Source organism: Silurus aristotelis (assembly GCF_946808225.1).
Source record: "Silurus aristotelis genome assembly, chromosome: 21".
NCBI lineage: Eukaryota > Metazoa > Chordata > Actinopteri > Siluriformes > Siluridae > Silurus > Silurus aristotelis.
In genome coordinates, this window is record NC_139594.1 from 12,809,692 (window position 1) to 12,824,857 (window position 15,166).

A 15,166-nucleotide genomic window follows, 5' to 3' on the forward strand; every position below is an offset into this window, starting at 1 on the left:
TCTCCTCACTAGTCAACACATTTTCATCTCCATCCTTTATTGCTCTAACTTGCAGCACATCCTTACCAGCCCTGGCCAATCAGTATAAATCCTTTTCTCCTTCCTTAGTGTTCAACTTCTCGTACAGCTCCTTATATGCCTTTTCCTTGCCTGTTGCCAAATCCCTTTTCACCTGCTGCCGCATCTCCTTGTACTCCTGCCTACTTTTCTCATCACTCTGTCGATCCCAATTCTGTTTTGCCAACCTCTTTCTCCTTATGCTCTCTTGCAATTCCTCATTCCAAAACCACATCTCTTTGTCTTCCTTTCTCTTTCCAGATGTCACGCCATGTGCCTTTCTAACTGTCTCTCTTATCAATTCTGCAGTAGTTGCCCAATCATCCCGCACCTCTTCACCACCACCAAGCTCCTGTCTGACCTCTTCCCTGAATCTCTCACTACAGTCTTCCTCCTTCAGCTTCCACCATCTTCTTCTTTTTCCAGTCCTCACTCTCCTCCTCTTCTTCTTCACCTCCAAAACCATCCTACAGACCACCATCCAATGCTGTCTAGCTACACTGTCCCCTGCCAACATCTTACAGTCTCCAATGTCCTTAAGGTTGCATCTCCTACATAGAACATAGTCCACCTGTGTGCACCTTCCTCCAGTCTTATACGTCACTCTATGATCCTCCTTCTTCTTAAAATACGTATTCACCACTGCCATTTCCATTCTTTCAGCAAGATCTACCACCATCTGCCCTTCCACATTCCTCTCCTTAGGGCCATATCTTCCCATCACCTCCTCATCACCTTTGCTCCCTGAACCTACATTGCCATTAAAGTTTGCCCCAATCACCAATTGTTCTTTCTTAGGTACACCATCTAACACTTCATCTAACTCACTCCAGAAGTTTTCCTTTTCCTCCATTTCACAACCCACTTGTGGACCATAGGCACTGATGACATTTATCATAACCCCTTCTAACTCCAGCTTTACGTTTATAACCCTTTTAGCAACTCTCTTTACCTCCACTACACTCTTACTAAACTCTTTCTTCAAATTTACCCTTACACCATTTCTCTTTCTATCCACACCATGAAAGAACAGTTCAAACCAACCTCCAATGTTCCTCATATCAGCTACCTCTCTCCCTTTACCAGTCATAGTACCAACATTTAAAGTACCAACCCTAACCGCCACTCTTCTACACTTATTCTTTTCCTGCTGTCTCTGTAGACGTCTTCATCCTCTCCTTCTTTACCAACAGTAGCCCAAATTCCACTGGTACCCTGATGGCTAACAAGACCTGTAGCAGTCGTTGGTAACCCAGGCCTCGACCGATCCAGTATGAAATTCTGATTTGTGATCTGCATAATTGATTTGGCACCTTTTACGCTGGATGCCCTTCCTAACGCAACCCTCCCTATTTATCTAGGCTTGGGACCGGCACTAAGAGTGCACTGACTTGTGCAACCCTAACATAATATCCCAAAACCACTACTGCACAGAAACATAACTGTATACCAATCAGCCAAACAATTAAAACCACCATTTTAATATCGCAGTATCTAATATGGCATCTAGCACTAAGATGTTTTTAGCAGATCCTTTTCGTACTGCAAATTGCAAGTTGGGGCTTCCATTGCCTGGACATGTTTGTCCAACACAGCCTACAGATTTCATAACCAGATTGAGATCTGGGGAAATTGAAGGCCAATCAAAAATTTGAACTCTTTGTTATGTTCCTCAAAACATTCCTAAAATGTTCAGCATGCTGAAAGAGGACACTGCTATTAGGGAATATTATGAATTTGTGTCTTAAGTCAACAATAGAAACAATATTTAGGTTTTGGTATATACCAAAATAATGTCCACATCAAGGTTTCTCAGCAGAACAATGCCCAGAGGACCTCACTGCCTCTCCCTGCTTGCCTTCATTCTGTAGTATATGTTGATGCCATCTCTCCCCCAGGTAAGGAATTTGCACTCACCTGGACAAACACATGGTTCATCAGATCAGGCTACCTTCTTCTGCTTAATGGTTAGAGTTTTGACCACATGCTCACATGCTCAAGCTCACTTTCCCTCTGCATATTGCAAGGTTCTAAATAAATCTATACACAACAATAATTGTAACTCGTGAAAAATAAAACCATGCCCTTCAAAAAACAAGAGAGGTGGCATTCATGAATTGTAGTATACATGAGAGAGACACAGTTTCAAGGTAGAGAGTGTGCGGTGGAGTGGATGAATGAAATTGCCTACTTTGTTCTATATTTACACTTTAATTGAATCCTTAAGAACATTATTTCCCAAATAAAATTAGGTGGTCTTTTCACACAGGGCAGACATAGTGCACAGTTTCACAGAGAAAAATCAAAAACACTTTTTAATGCTATCAGTAAAATGAACCCAGAATCTTGTGTAATCTCTTTAGCCTGCGAACACCAGGGTAAGCTGAAATCCTATAGCTGTAGCTTTCAGCTTTTATTTTTGTTCTTGGTTCTGTTATTGTAGTCCATCAACTTTATAAGGTTTGGTGAGTTCCAAGACTTTTTTGCTCACTACATTTGTAAAGTGTGGTTATTTGAGTTGTATAGACTCTAGCCTGGCCCCCTTTCTCCAGACCACTATCATTAACATGGTATTTTGTGTTCAAAATCCCAGCACTTTCTAAAATACTCAGACCAGCATGTCTGACACTGACAGCCAATGGGATCTAACAAAAGTGAACAATTAAATTGTATTTTATCAATTTAATTTGTGCCAATTTAATCGATTACTTAAATGAATCAATATAATAAAAAACGTATTGCATTTATTCAATTGATTACATTTAATTTTTATAAATTTTATTATTTATTTAAAACCAAGCAACTATTTTAATTACAATTGTTTAAAAAATTTAACCAACACAATTTTATGCTTTGCATTTCTTCTCTAACTGTCCTGAAATTGAACTGAACCATAACTATACCGAGGTACATACCGAATCGTGAATTTTGTGTACATTTACATTCCTAGTAGTCCACTCACATGTAAGACATCATAATGATAATGGCATTAATTTTGTGGATTTGCTCTATCAAGCTAAATCTTTTATTACTTAAAAAAATGGTTTTCAAAGCAGATTTCAAAATACTTTAGGTGCTTTAAAGTACATTAACAGCATCTTTTGCCAAATGTACCTTTTTTTTTTTTTTTTTTTTTTTGAACCCATTTAAGATCAAAAATCAAAAGTGTTCAACACACAAGAAGAGAGTGCAGCCTGGTGGAGCAGACTGCAACATGGCATGATGGATGTTAAAGCGCTGAGACATTTCAACCTCATGAGACAGATATAAATCATTGGAAAAAGGGTGAAATGACTAAGAAAGAAAGATCAGAGATTCAGATGAACAAAAGGAAAGAGAGAGAGGCTATTAATTTATAATCACATGACGAGATTGGAAACAGGATAAAAAAAAAGCTATATCATAAAGGGCTACATTCAGAATAGAGATAAGGTGGATCAAATACTATTCTATAATCTGCAACATAATGATGGTAGCTCTTGTTAAAATAAGAACACTTTGTGGTAATTACAACTTTACATGCAGCAATACATTTTCAATACACTAGATTCATAGCACATTTGATGATTATTTGAAGGCTTACCCTAATTTTTTTTTGTATATTATCACATTAGCCTTCCCTTTAATTTGTATATTTTTATGTCGTCTGCTCCCTTTTCAGTTGACAGCAAGGAAAAGTAGACATGATCCGCTGCTCTAGTCTGCATGTTCTATATTCTGTGTTTAAAAGCAGTTGTCTAGAAGCTATTTAAAATAAACATGAACTGTATGCAGGTAATTTTAATTATGAACCATAGAAAATATTTACTCAAGCAGCCATGTAGAGCAACTCAGAGTTAAGCAAATGTTTAACATTAAACCATAAGAAATATGGGAGAAATATTGTTAATCATGTGAGTAATACTAAAAAGGAAAGCAAACTAAAAACAAAAAAACATAATACGCTGTGCAAAGCGAATTTTATCCTGCTTTTTACACTTGTCAGTGATAAGCCAACTGCAAAGAAGATAATCTGTGAGAACAATCAATACTAGTCCTCATGCACTTCTGTCCTCCATCCTCTCCACCGCACCGTGGCAGTTTAAATAGAGTCATCACTGTTTAGCTAATCCTTTCTTTCCTTTCTTTATTAATTCATCTCTTTATACTCCCACCATTGTTTTACAACTAACAAGGGCACATTGTGTCATTTAGGAGACTACAAGGAAAAAGACATCTGGAGGGGAAAAAAAAAAGTAGGCGAAAGCAGAGATAGATAGATAGATAGATAGATAGATAGATAGATAGATAGATAGATAGATAGATAGATAGATAGATAGATAGATAGATAGATAGAGAGAGAGAGAGAGAGAGAGAGAGAGAGAGAGAGAGAGAGAGAGAGAGAGAGAGAGAGAAAAATATGGCTCCCTAGGCAGCTTTTTTCTCCAGTTAAACAGGTCCAGAAGCGAATCGTCAAGCAGTCACTCTTCACAGATACAAATGAGTCCATTAGCATAGCAGAGTCTGCCCTTTGGTAAACAGACAGCAGATTATTTATCCACCGCCTTTCATCTTTACACTGCAATGGAGATGTGTATATGTTTATGTATTTATTTTTGGAAATGTGAAGCAGTCAGTAAAATGGCATGTTTGAACTCATCTCAAGATGCAAAATTTATTAATAGAATTAAGTAAAGATGTTAAAAGAATTTGTCCTATAAAAATGAAGGGAACTTTGCTTATGACTTTTCAGACCATTCCCTGTGATGTGTGGGTAACCGAATCAAGTGCAAAAAAGACAATTTCCTTTAATTTGCCAATACAATGAAAATTGTATAAGCACAAACAAAGAATTTTACAGATTTTTGACCAGCACCATCCTAGACAGTTGAAAAGGAAAACAAAGAAAAACAAAGAAATAAACAACAATACAAACAAAACTAAAAGACAGAGTAGCTGATGTAGGCATAAAAATGTGATGTGTGGCACAGAAATGGACCCATTTATCCACTGGGCTAAACTAGATGTAATAAAACATCTTCTCCTCCAGCGACACAGGGTAATTTCACTCTGATAGACTGTGAGTTCAGGTATTATTATTGTCTGGAAACTAAGATTAGAGAAAAAAAATACATTCTGTTGCTAAGCACCATATTTGTTATGATCCTGATACAATGGCAAAAAAAAAAAAAGGTTTGAGATCGCACTTCTGGCTTCAGTTTAATTGAGCTGAAAAAATTAATTTGAGATTATTACATGGGTTCACCTGGTAATTAGTAAGTAGTTGCAAAAAGTGGGTGCAAATCCTGTCATATCCAATCAGCTGAGCCTTTCTCATTACCTTAGTGTGTGCTTGAAGATGTTTATTATATACTTGTTTTTTTGACATTGCACATGCTTTTAAAAGGGTTCACTTATGTGTGGGTTGCTAGAAGTTTTTATCAGGTAATTAAGTAAGTAAAATTTCTTTGCAAAGATAAAAAACATTACATTGAGTTTAAGCTACAGTTTCTCAATTCTTGCTTAGTTATATAGACCAAAAAGACCAGTCATCACTATATGTCACTATGACACAAGAAACCAAGTTTCTGCTCAATCAGACTTAACGGTTCTGAGAAACAATTATATATACTGTATACTATACTCTTGCCTATTTTTAAGATCACCCAAACCAGAATCCTGACCTGTGTATATATTTTATTATAAATCCATTACACTTTTTTAACACTGTTCATAGACTCCCAAATGTTTGTTCCCTGCTCCCAAAACACATGGTTCAACTAACTAGCTAATTAACAGCTGTTCATGAGAAGTAAGAGTAGGGAAAAAACACTAAAATGTACAGTAAATAGTGGTTCTCCAGAACGGAGGTTGAAAATCTGTGCAAGAGTAAAAAAGGCTCTGGCTCACTAGAATTGATTTACATGTCGTGTCTAAATCCGGTTTACAAATGTCAGCAAGATTTTTATAATAACTGAGGTCAAGACATCAGTTTTGGGAAGATAAAGCATAGATCATTGGGTTTTGTACTTAAAAGAAAAATATGACAATGCTAATTCTAATGAAACATACTGAATTAATTAAATGAAATAGATAGAGGATGTGTATTACATACCAATATACAGGTAGTCCCAAAGTTACGATTGCCACCTGCTGCCACCTACAAATATGCTGTGAAGTTTATAAATTAGTCTACTGTAAATTGCTCTGTTCTGCGAAATTATTTAATGTAATTGTTAAATTATGCGCTAGACCATGTCTCGACTTTTGATCATTTTAAGTTACGATGGGGTCATCGGAATGCAGATACACATGTAGATACACATACATATAGTGGCACACACTGCTTGAGACATCTGTGAAAGTCTGAACTGCTGAAAAAAAGGTTCTATAGGGTTCTTATATTTAAATGATACACTTTAATTTGTTTATAACTATTAAAAAATAAACATTGTGTAAAATCAGTCTTCCATAAAGATTTTGTAAAATATAGTACTGCCAGGTGCCAAATGCAGGTGAATTTTGCTTCTGTCACCCATATAATTGACATAAGCTAGCACAAAATCAACAATATCTTATTAGATTCCACATTACAGAACTCTCCAGAGAGCTCAACTCTGGACAATGGCCATTTTACATGGTTAGGCTCAACAGATAAGCAGTAGCTGTCTAATACACAAATGTGGGAAGTACAGATAAACAGACAGACAGACAGACAGACAGACAGACAGACAGACAGACAGACAGACAGACAGACAGACAGACAGACAGACAGACAGACAGACAGACAGACAGACAGATAGATAGATAGATAGATAGATAGATAGATAGATAGATAGATAGATAGATAGATAGATAGATAGATTTCATATAGTTCCCACTTTAGCTGCTGCTTATGCAGAATACTGTTGCTGAGATGTGATTTACAATTCTGTAAACAAGACAGAATTTACTGCTTAAGTAGGAAGCCTTTAATCCAGAGTTTTTTGATGACACCACAAGCAATTTGAATAGACACTTCACGACCGCCTTACAAGCAAATCTGATTATTCATCTATGCAATTACACTATGTAAATATTTTATTACATTGTGTTAAGTACACAACTCTATTCTATTTCAAAACCATACTCACAAGCAGTCTATACCCAGCACTTGATACACTGAACATTTTCAGCTCTTGCCTAAGGCCACTTGTGCTCACAGTCATCACCTGCCCGATTCTGGCATTTTTCTATAGCAAGTCACTTTTTTTCTTTGTTACCAAGGTAATCACCTCAATATTCCATGTATTCAGCTACTGTACAATTCTTCTAAAAAAGAAATGATAAGCAAGAGAAAGAGAGGTAGTTGCAGCAAGAAAACTGAAATAGAAACATTATTTAGAAAAGTAAATGAGTCAATGATTGGAAGAATGTCAACAATTATTTACCTTTCAGGGTATTTTTTACAACAATGAATCCAGGGTTCATGCCATTACAAGTTCCCAGTAGAAGAAATAAAATAAATTTATATAGATGAATTTAAAGTTTATTTTATGTATTTTATATATATATACATATATATATACCAAGAATGTGATAATTTGATCTACCTGCCAGATCAAATGTGAAAACTTCGGTATGATATATATATATATCATACCGAAGTTTTCACATTTGATCTGGCAGGTAAATCAAATCTTCACATTCTTGGTACAAATCTTGGTACAAGTACTGGCCATAACATCTAACCCTTAACATGCTTCCCTTCATGGAATTCTGCCATTTTTTTTGATTGGGTTAGAAACATTGGACCGAAAGAAAAAAAAAAAACACTTAAAAAAGGCAAGCTTATGACTAGGGTATGTAGATCTTCTGTACATTTAGTTTGAAGTGACCACTGGAAAGAAACCTGCATGTATTCTGTATAAACTCCTCGTATGAAAAGGTCTTAAAGGATTTTGACAAAACAAACTGTGGCAAATTAGAGTGCCATGTGACCGATTGGTTTGGATGTGTTGTTCTCAAGTTTCTAAAACTTTTGTCTTTGTCTGCAGGGCTCTCTTTGACATCAAGTCCAAAAAGCCACTCTGGCACATTGGGTAGGTTTTGTAAGGTTGACTTGCATGTGTCCAGCAGCAGGATTATGTCAACCATTCTTGGCACCATCCATAAACTATTCTAGTGGAGAGCCTTTTTGTATCAGAGCCTAGATATTGTACTGCCAAGAGTGGCGCTTTACCAAGCTCCATCACAGAGAGGTTGATAGCTGCATATTGGAGTTATTTTTCCAAGGCAAGCAGCAAAATGGATAATAGGATGAAGTGGGACGTTGAGACATATGATGCCCAAGCCCCAATTGCAGTCACACTGATGAAATTTTGGTGAAGTCTTATGACCCTGCCTTAAGTGCAGGCAATTCTTTTCACTGAACACTTTTCACTGGTGCTTTGTCCAGTAAAACCACCTGTGATGTTATAGATGTGTCAGTACCAAGCACAGTGAAAACCTGACCAGCATCATGTGGAAGAACACATTCAGTGTGTCATGCACTGTCAACACACAATCCAAGTTGGGCTGCTGCTATTTTTAAGTTGTCCCTCATGGCATGTTAGGATGCTGGTAAAGGGCAATTCAGATGAATTTACAGATGCTGCTGATGCATCACAGTTTAGCATCAGGTTCTTGGCTAAAATGGAGCTAAAGGAACAAACATCAGGATCAGTGATTGTTACTGAGTCATGGCTAATGCTAGGTTGTACACACACAGGTTGAGGGGCATTCGATCATGCTAGAGGTAAATATTAACAGATCAACGGGTCACTTGGTGAAGTCACAAAAGCACTGAGGAAAGACACTTTGAAATAGTGAACCAATTCAGTCTAGTACTCTCTGGTTTCTGAATGAATCCAAAATCTATTTAATAAGTTCACCAAGGACATAAAGACATGATGCAAAATAATAAGAGTCTGATACTAGCTTCAAACAGAGAACTAGATACCAAGCGTAGATACAAGTTGTTACACAGATCCTGTAGCTACAAGGTGTACACAAGGTCCAAAAAAAAGATGCTAGTGGACAATAGTGTGTATGGTATGCAAGAAATGTATACGTGTGCATGCACAAGAACAAATCCAGGTGATTCTTCCTAGCTGGTAAAATCAAATCACCATTGCATTATAATTTCTGCCAGAATAAAAAAAATTGTTGCTAGGCAGAAGGATAATTTTTTTCTTCTGGTTAACATGCTCTGTGATTTACATCACTCCCCACAGCCCCTATATCTCAAAGTCAGAACATCCGCACTGATTTAAATGGAATCCATATGTAAATGTATGTGCATTTAGTTACAGTGCATACAATTTGTTTTATAAATGTATTGATTAATTTTGATTAAATTCCCTGACAAAGACAAAATGTTTTTTTCAAGTCCTAATTAATGATCCTGTGCACATTATCCGTTATAACATAGTCTTATACAAAGTCTCTCTTAGCTTTCGAAATGAGCAGGCAAGAAATTATACAAAACTAATACAATTTAGCCAACAGATTTTCATAAAGTATGTACACATGTGGCAGCAGTTTGCTTCCAAATTTCAGTTAATTAGGGTTATTTTTCTCTCACGAACAAACAAAAAACATGCATGCATGCACACAAGCGCACATACACAAACAAGCCTGCTGAATTATAAAAGAGAACACTAACTTGGGGCACTACAAATTATATGCTTTACAGTTACATTATGAGCTATCACATCATAATCCTAAAAAAACATTCCCTGCACTACTGTATCTGCAGATGATATATGTGCAGTAAAATGTTCTCCGCATTTTTTTACAAAAGAAGGAGTCTTGTTTCGTTAGATTATTTCTTTTTCTAGCTGTAAGACCCAGCAGTACATACAACATTAAATAAACTGCCATATATCACACATGAATATGCACAGCTGTATTGCCCCAGTGTTCTCAAACTGGTTCCCTTTAAAACATCCCTTTAAAGAATGGATTTTATATGTGAGCAATCTATTGCCTCAGTTACATTCTGCAAACTGGCAATGATGTGAAATCCCATTTCATTGTTGTTTTTTTGCATTGCCTTATTTGAATTTGTAATGTATTGCACCACTGGTTTTATGAAAACATGTAAGACGCCATTATTCAGCCTATAGTTAGGTGTGAAATGTCGCCAATATCTTGATAAAACATGCCTGTGGCTACAACCTGAGAGTAGAAATCACTTGAGTATTAACAGGGATGATATACTGCATTTTGTTTTGCCTCTCTTAAACTTTCTGCCAGAGATCAGAAAAGATTTCACTGGGCAAACAAATTGATAAGCCACTCATCACTCTCAGCAAAGAGGTTGTTATCCTTAAAAACACATTTCCAATGCTCCTGTGCCAAATGTTCAAGCAAGCCAACTTCAGCAATTGTCTGCATCATTACAATCAATCTTTAGAATGTGCCTCTAATAGGATTTTACTTTACATTTCATCTGTCACCTGCCTGCACCATGCTGTGAGCACCGTAGTGAGCAATTACTATGAATTATGCTGAAATGATTGACAATAAGTGTGATAAGAGCTTATCAGTTCACCCATAATTACAATTTATCAGCACTAGGCATTTCTGCATACACATGATCAGAAGAAGGTCTAAATATACACACATCCTCACACACAAGAATAACTTGATAAAGCTCTAATCATTTTCACACTTCACTACTGTGACTCTCTTGCTCGCTTCCATTCACATGCCTTGACTTTTCCACAGAGTGTTGAGAATGCTGCTGCTCATCTAACTCATAATTATTCTCTTTACCACTCAATTCAGGTCACTTCACAAGCTCCCTTCCCAAGCAGCTCTGTCCAGAACCCTGGATTATGCAGCACATAAAATACTGTTCACATACACTATTCTTTTAGGTTATCATCCTTTAGAACATTTTTAACCAGTGACCTCAGCTGGTTGTACTTTTTATTTTAAATTTGTTTTGTAATTTTTTTTAAGAGTGTCTGCCAAAGTACTAAGTGCAAACAGAAAAGTAAGAAAAGACACCTAGGATAACAGTAATGCAGTGACTCAGGCATCATATAACATCACATAATAAGGTCTAAGTACTCACAGTAGAGTGAGTTAGTCAACGAAATGAGGCTATCGTTTCTCAGCATGACCACTAATGAGATAAACTTGCCATTACCAGCTAATTATAGTAGCAATGCTGGAAACAATTGTAGACCCTTGTAGCTGACTGGACAGATGGATTGACTCAACAATAGCAGCTTGGCAATACTAGGCTTTAAAGTCATTTTGATCGGAAGTACAGAGATGGATGGATGGATGGATGGATGGATGGATGGATGGATGGACGGATGGATGGATGGATGGATGGATGGATAGATGGATGGATCAACAGAGTTAAATAATTAATTAACTGATTCATGCACAGATAACATTACAGCCTTGTAGATGGGGATTCATTGACAAATTCATCTTTAATTACATTATAACTACTTAGAACTTTCAGTGTCTTTGTACACTGTTGAAGAAGAGTGGCATCCAGACAAACATGCTACAGTTACATGGGGTATCCAGCTGTGCTGCAACTGATGAAGAGCTCTTCAAGGAAGTGAAAAGTTTGATTGTAATCTAACAAATTAGTGACAGTGTCTGTGTGCAACAGAAAAATAGAGAGAGAGAGAGAGAGAGAGAGAGAGAGAGAGAGAGAGAGAGAGAGAGAGAGACAAGAGAGTGCTGACAAGTGAGAAGTGGAGTTTACAAAGTAGGTCAAGCATCTCCATGTCTAATGAAAGCTATTTCTTAATTCAGCAAAATAACACCTTTTTCAGTTATGGAGCTTTGAAAGGAACATATATTTCTATTAGATTTTTAAGGGGGTTAAGGTGTTGGTGCAGCCTGACACCCACTTACCTATCCTTAATTTACTAATGAGCTCAATCACTGCACTTTTTCACAGCAGCTGTCTAGCATCACCTCAAATTAAATTACACTGTCGGTCCACCCGGGTATAAACAAAGTGCACTTTAATTCACAGCTTAGATTCCAGCTGTCATGCCTTCTGCAATGGTGCTGGGCAATATAATATTATCCTGGTATTTTCGACTGTATTACATAAAATATGTGTGAAAAAAAAAAAGCTTCAAGGGCATAACAATCGGGCTAGTGATGTCATGCTGTGGTCAATTGTGAAAAAATCTGCTATGTTGTTATGCAATTATGGTGCAATTCAGGCGAAGTACGCTAACATTACGTAGAAATAAGCAATGTGCTACTGACAATTTTGCTATAATTTCTATAGATAGTTGTATTGAAAAATTTGACATCATTCTACAGACTCCCTGCTTAGAAGAAAAATAAAGATGAGAGGTGGCAAAGACATGGGTTGGGTTTTAAGATAAAAATGCAATCAAATTATTTTTAGGAGTATCAATGACAACATTCAAAAAGTGTTTTTCGTCCTGATTAAAACCTTATTAGCACTGTTTTGTAAGTGAATATAAATTAATGTTCCAAAGTTGATCTGTGTTGATATTATCGCCTGGGTTTTTATAAGGACTTTTCACAGTTGAAACAGTTAACCCTGGGTCATTCCTAACCTTTGGGAAATTGAATCCTCGCATCTAGTTCCATGTATCACACTGCTCATACTTGGGGTTAATTAATCCTGGGGATTTATATTCTGACATTTCACAGTTGTACACTCATAAACCTTAAAAAAATGTACTGCACATTTGATGGTCACACCGAAACAATTCACACTATTGATGTTTGGGAAGTTACAATAAAAAAGGTGTCCTAAATCTGCTTTAAAATTCCTGGTGTGAAGCATTCCCCTATCCAGGGTTAAAAGCGGTGTTTAGAACGATGATAAGTGCAGTGGGAAAAGCCCTGTAGTATCATAATGTAATGTATGTCTTTGTTACAATATATGTGTGTGTGCGTATGTGGCCTGAACAACAGTCAATAAAATGTACACTTGATCCTACACTGAAGCTTTAAACACTTTCTTGAATTTCTTTGCCTTCATTACAGCCCTCATTACAAGTACAAAAACTCTTTAGCTGCACACCTTTCTTAAGCCAGCGTGCTTCCAGAAGCACTTTTCTCAACAGAGTGTTAAGCTATTTAGATTCAAGCACAGCCTTTAAACTTATATCTTAAATGGACAAGCATCTAATCGTTTCCAGGTAGCTAAAAAGAAGATTATAATTTTCCATAGACACACAGCAAACCAGGAAAACATTAGCAGTTTAGATCGGAGCACTGTCGAAAAGGAACAGGAGAAAGTACTCACTGCTTCCTCATCTGTAAATTGAGTTCCATTATCAGCAGTAGGGGGAAAACGCTTCTCTGGAGACCAACCAATGCTTCTGCAGTTGGCATTCACTCACAGGAATCTGAAACAAAGAGAGAGAGACAGAGAAATATCTCGTTACAGTATACACAGTATACTAACATATCCAGGTTAAACCATTGTCTATTACATCGATGATGCACTTCATATTGTTTGCAAGAAAACAGAAAATCCGATATATAATTTAAATATAAAAGACGTATTATTTTACAATTTAGACAATTTTACACTTTATCATATGATTACATCCCGAGTTTTATTGAAACCAATGAATCTAATGGGCATTAATTAAATATTTAGCAACAGGAGCAATATTAAGCTATAAAGAAATCGCTCTACTTCAAAAGACATATCTTTTATATACCATTAAATTTGGACAAAATGTGGCTAGGGCCTTGAAGTTAGAACGATGTATTAAATGTTTATTGGGATCCTTAAATAAGAAAACACACTGCAATTTTGATGAAACCCATTTTTTTTATATTGCACCACTAAAGCAGTCCTGTCCCAAAATTGGTCACATTTGCAATACTGTCCGCTTGAGCCATAGTACCTCTTACCTAATGGGCTGAAAATGGGAAACACACACACACACACTTACTAAAGTGAACAAATAAAGAAAACATGTCACATATTACATAACATAGCAATAAAACAGCAACAATATAGGGTTGCTCAAGCTAAAGTATGGTTTTAGCAATGATGCTCATTTCCCTACAGTGAAATATTAGGTAATGGTTCCGAATAAATTTGTACATGAGCTGGAGGTAGAATAATTAGAACACAACTATGCTATTCTTCCCACTGGGCAGAAAGGCAACAGAAGAAAGAGAATATGGGTCATGGTAGAAGGATGCTTATCAAGTCACCACTAAGTTCATTTCAAAACTAATTATAAATTCAAACTGCAAGAAAGCAATTACGAATTCTTGGGGTGCCTGTGTGGGTGTGCGTCTGAGTATTAAGCTTGCGCCAATGTGTCAGAGTCTTTGTGTGCATATGTATGTGTAGAATGAACCCAAATGGATCACTGTGTGTGAATGTCTCCTAAGAATTGAGACTGTGCCGGGTCGTTGCATCATTAATACTGAATTAATTTCCTAGTCTCATAATTATCTGGTTATGATACTGATTACTTTTGACACCGGGAACATTCACAGACAACCACTTACACTCAACAACAAAAGTTAGAAAACAAAGTGCAGATTTCTCGTGCCCTTATCCTTGTAGACCTCTCATTGCTGGACTCCAGTCTAGCTCCAATTTAAATACAATGACCTTGACTAGTTCTCTGAGATAACACCATATTCTTGCTTCCTTTCCTGCTTCCTATTCACTTTACGTCTCATGGAGTGCAGCTGAGGATTATTGCTCTGTGCTGTCCAAACCTGCCAGGGCTTGGAAATTAAATGTCAGACCCTCTTCTTTCACTGCAATTGAAGGTGAATAGTAATACTGTATAATGAGCAACAAAACCAGCAAAAAAAACCAAAAAAAAACCCCCCCACAATTATCTGCATTGTATCTATGTATAATACATACTTAGTGAAGATATCACTTGCACTTACATATTCTTTCATCTGGTATGGTGTGCATATTTGTAATGGGTGTAATGCATTGCCTTTGGATCTGTATATAAACCTCTGTCTACAGGGTTCTGGCCTAAACCAAAATGAACCATTGAAAAACACTAGGGTAAAGACACATAGAAAGGCTAGCTTTGTCTGTATGGTCTGTGAAATCTGATAGACAAGTTTCAGTTTGGCACAGTAATAA

The 15,166-nt window shown here is 36.7% G+C and overlaps 1 protein-coding gene across 2 annotated transcripts in view; it reads right to left on the reverse strand.

Annotated features, from left to right (window-relative positions):
- Positions 1 to 15,166, reverse strand: part of dlgap3 (discs, large homolog-associated protein 3) — a 173,125-nt gene that overhangs the window by 70,599 nt on the left and 87,360 nt on the right. For both annotated transcript variants that reach the window (XM_083523557.1, XM_083523558.1), the window contains one exon: positions 13,331 to 13,433. The gene's annotated coding sequence lies outside the window, so the exon portion shown is untranslated. The remainder of the gene's footprint in view (positions 1 to 13,330; positions 13,434 to 15,166) is intronic.